Source organism: Dendrobium catenatum, unplaced genomic scaffold (genome assembly GCF_001605985.2).
Source record: "Dendrobium catenatum unplaced genomic scaffold, ASM160598v2 fragScaff_scaffold_692, whole genome shotgun sequence".
NCBI classification, from domain to species: Eukaryota; Viridiplantae; Streptophyta; class Magnoliopsida; order Asparagales; family Orchidaceae; genus Dendrobium; species Dendrobium catenatum.
This window is the reverse complement of record NW_021319154.1, coordinates 342292-347118: the sequence shown is the minus strand read 5'-3', so window position 1 is coordinate 347118 and position 4827 is coordinate 342292. Positions and strand designations below refer to the sequence as shown.

The 4827-nt window shown below is 32.3% G+C and overlaps 1 long non-coding RNA gene across 1 annotated transcript; it reads left to right on the top strand.

Moving 5' to 3' along the window:
- The first annotated feature begins 2606 nt into the window (after positions 1–2606).
- Positions 2607–4459, top strand: LOC110092926. Its single transcript, XR_002302647.2, has 3 exons — positions 2607–2621; positions 2703–2896; positions 4231–4459. It is a non-coding gene; the product is annotated as an uncharacterized LOC110092926 (long non-coding RNA).
- Positions 4460–4827: the final 368 nt, after the last annotated feature.

Below are 4827 nucleotides of genomic sequence, written 5' to 3'. Positions count from 1 at the left end.
TTTCTCCAAATTTTTAAAAGGAAAGCAACACATTAGTTGCATATATTTTAATTTTTTTTAATTTTTTTTTAAATGTGAGTCATCTCGAAAACCAACAAATGGTGTTTCATCAAAATCAAACTTGAGCTTGTTTAGTATTTGAGCTAGGCTCATTTATACCCTTATGTAACATTAATCGATAAGTAGACTTTCCTATTTTCTCAATAATTTTGAAGGGGCTAATAAATCTTTGGCTCAGTTTGATACTTCTTCCAAACCTATTGACACCTTTCATTGGGCTGACCTTCAAGAAAATAAAATCACAAATTTTAAATTTAACAGTGTTATGCCTTAAATCATAATAATTCTTTTATTGATATTAGGTTACTTTTAATCTCTTCTTGATCAATTTAATTTTCTCTGTAGTATCCTAAACTAATTTAGGCCTAATCAATTTTCTCTCTTCTACTGCAGTTCAAGCTAATGGTGTATTACTTCTTATACCATACAAAGCTTCATACAGAGCCATTCCAATATAAGATTGATAGTTATTATTATAAGCAAACTCAATCAATAAACTGTAATCCTTTCAGCTTCCTCCAAAATATAATACACATAATGTGAATATATCTTTCATAATCTGAATAACCCTTTTAGTTTGACCATCTACTTGGGGATGAAAAATTACCCTGAAATTCAGCTGTCTCTAAGCTATCTTAAATTTCCATAATCTAGAAGTAACCATACCATCTCAATTAGAAATATTAACCTTAGGGACACTGTGCAATCTGAGGATTTCTTTTACCTACAACTGAACCAACTTATCTATAGATTTAATCTACCTTATACATAGAAAATGAGCAAACTTAGCTAACTGGTCCACAATCAATAACATATCATTATGATGTTGCTTTGATATTGAAAAACGTAAAGAAAAATTCATCATATTTTCCCCCATTTTCGCTCCAGAATGGATAAAGACTATAATAATATGGTAGGTCTCTGATGTTTTGCTTTCACTATTTGTCATGCCTTGCATTTAGACACAAATTTTGCCATGCCTCACTTTATCCAAGACCACCAAAATAATAACTTTATATATTGATATATCTTATTATTGTCTAGATGAATGATGTATCCAGAATAGTGGGCTTCATGTAAAATTTCTTCCCTCAATCCACCACTACCTGGAACCCATAACTTATTGCCACAAAAAATCCTTCCCTAGTCATTTACTATTAATTCAAATTTCTTCCTAGACTAAATTTGATATAATAACTTCACAAATTATTTATTTTTTTATTGAGCTTCCTTAATTCTATCTGGTAATGAGGGCTGAACAATCATTAGAGAAACTATTCTATTAAGCACATCAGATGAACACAATACTTCCATGTCTAACTTCTCCATCTCTCGAATCTACGCTTACTCATGAGTAATAAATCTAATGCCTTCCTACTTAAAGCATCAATAACCGCATTTTTCTTACCTAACTAATAAATGATATCCAAATCATAGTCCTTACAACTCCAAGTTCCTTCTCTGCCTCAAATTTAACTCATTCTTAGTGAAAATGTATTTCAAACTCTTCAGATCAATATAAATGTTGAATTTGACACCATAAAGATATTATCACTAGATCTACAATGCAAAGATAATAGTTATAAGCTCCAGATCATAAGTTGGGTAGTTCCTCTTATGTGGCTTTGGCTACCTAGAAATATAAGCCACCACTTTTCCATTTTATTACATCACATATCAAAGCGATTCAAAGAAGTATGAACATACACATAAAATTAGTCAGTACTCAAGAAAAAGTCAGTACAAGGGCTAACTATAAAAGCCTAAAAAATGATAAACTAAAATTATATTTGAACTGGAGAGCTTCCGTGATGAGCTTGTGAACGATACCACGCTAGGCCTGTGAGCACAAACGCATTAAAAGTTGTCTTTGTGACATTAGATCCTTTGTTATACCATAACTTTACATTCAATATGTAACATTGTAGCACTGGGTAATCGTGTTATGGTGTTACACACTAATATATATATATATATATATATATATATATATATATATAGTAAGTATGAGAGTCGCCTTCAACTAGTTTCATTAATTAAATAAAATGAGTGTAAGTGTTATAAAAAGAATAATTAAGAAAATTATTTTTACAGTATAAATCTATACTAATATATAAAACCTATGCGCTTAGCCAAATCAACGGCACACATAGCTTAATGACGTCGCATTCCCATCGCAACCCTTCGTATTCCCACCATTCCACATTCTTATTCTTCTGTTTCGCCCTAAGGGGTTTCCTTCTTAACGCAGCCGCCATCGCAACCTTCTCTTAGCTAAATTGCGAGCTTCGCATTCTCCCGCCATCGTCTTCTTCTTCTATTGCAACATTTTGTTTGATGTTTGTTCTCCTTCTCCTGTGAATCGGAAGTCACGACGGGAACTCGCATCGACTTCGCGTGTTTCGCGTGAAGGAGAGTTTTGAATTAGTTGCTTGCAGAGAGCTGGCCGTGAAGTAACGATCTTTTTCTCCTTGCGCTTCTTCGACTGTTCTCCGCTAAAGAAGCTTCTTCGCCTTCTTCTACGACGTTGTTCATGTTCGGTTGGAAGTTTCGTTGCTAAGGTAGCGATCTTTTTCTCCCTGCGCTTCTACGACTATTCGCTGCTAAAGAAGTTTCTTAGCCTCGGTGATTTTATTTCATAGCCTCAAACATCGCAATCGAAGCAGTGATCTTTTTTCAGTTTGCACGTCGTTCTCCCCTCGTGCGCTCTACTGTCGTCAGCCTCTCCAACCAGCACCTACATGCGTGACCAGCCAACCACCTTCAACTGATTCACCTGCTGACCTTGCAATACATGAAAGATTTCATCAGGCATATGTAGCCTGAAAATTGAAAGGTAAATGATGAATTGTGAAAGTTTCTTTGAGGGTGGTAGAATAGGCTAATGAGGCCTTAAACCTTAGAATTATGCATATTCTAGATTGTTGAAGAAACTTGAGGACTAGGACTTATGACATTATTACACCAATTACATCAGGCTTAAAATATCAGACTTGCATCATTCTTGGTGGCGAATACCACTGACCCTCTTGGTCCCAAGTGAAAGAGAAGGTTGATTAGTTAAACATAGGTAGCTAGCTTGAGAAAAGGCATGTATATGATATATTATTTTTTATCGATCATTAGGTGAGTTTTTGACTACAAATAGACTCATTAGGTCAAGATATGAATTATGCATCAGCATGTCCAAGGCTAATAGGTAGCATGTTTATGTTTAATATAATGACCCAATGCTATCATGTATTTTTTCTTGATTTAAAAGATCGATTAATTTTAATTGCATGTTTTAGAAGTGAACTACAATCCTCAAATTCTATTTATCTACGTAGATAAGCAAGGTAACTTCCATCACATAGCACTACAAAGCAAACTAAAGAACTACAATCCTTAAATATTTTGAAATATTAAATTTTCTTTTCAAAATAAAATATGATTTTTATTTAAAATACTCTTAACTAACAAGATGAAAAGGGGAACATGTTATTTTTTTTTTAATTTATGAAGATAGGCTTTTATACAACAATTTTCTTGAGGAAAAAAAACTTTTGCAAACATAAATCTCAAATTTTGCATCAGTAGAAAGAAACTAGATTAACTTGTTTTTCTTCATCGCAGTCCATTCAAGACATAACTAGGTGCATTAGATGTTAAAATGCAAAAGGGATGCAAACTGATGTGTGATTACATACATAAAATTTGTCTTTGTAAATTTCTTCTTAAGATGAGATAAATATGTTATATGTTAAACCTATCTATATTGTGTGCGCGCATGAAATATAATGCTAAAGGAGAAGGGGTAAGCTTTCTTTAACTCCTTTGTCAATTCAAGATTCACACGAATGAGTAAAATTAGTTTGGTAAGTAAATTATGCTTTCAGCGATTAATCATATGAATCTTTCGTTGTGATGTATTGTATTATTTTTAAAATACAATGCATAATGTGTTCATCTCTTAGAAATATATTTCTACACTTTTGTCTATTAAATATTAACATTTTAAGTGTCAAATATTAAATTTTTATGTTTAGTCTAATAAAATATTGACACAAATATTTTAATTCTTTTATAGTTTACTTTTTGAGCTAAAAATCAGACTTTTGTTAATTCATTTTTTCATTCATCTCCACTCTTCCTCTGGTTTATTGACCTTTTGCTTTTTATCTATTACAGAGTCTTCTTTAATTGTTCTACTCTATCTTGATGGATGTGGTGCTAGAATGGTTTGGTGGTTGAATCATGGAGAGGCTCATTCACATCGACTTTATGTACCTGCAAAATCAATATATTTGGAGCAAAAGCATAAATAAGGAGCTGGAAAGGTGGCAAAATCCCCCCCCCTTTGATCCAGTCTGTCATGTTTGCTTCCAAAGAAACACATATCAGAGATCAAAATGCATCTCTCAACAAATAAGCCCTATAAAACTGGCCCAAGCTAACCAAGAGGGGGGGGGGGGGGGGGGGGGGGGATGAATAGATAATTTAAAAGAAAAAAAAATTCATTTAATATATCTTTTTATATTTTTTTAAACACTAAAATTAGACAATTTCAATAATGGATACAAAAGCAAATAAATTCTTAAAAACAAAATAAATTAGAGTTTTCATCCACATAGTAAATCACATAAAAGTGTGAAAATTAAAATGTGAAAAAGTAAAAGAATGAACATACCGGGGGGTGAATTGATAACTTTTTTAAAAAAAATCATTTAATAAATCTTTTTATATTTTTTTTAAACACTAAAATTAGACAATTTCAATAATGGATAC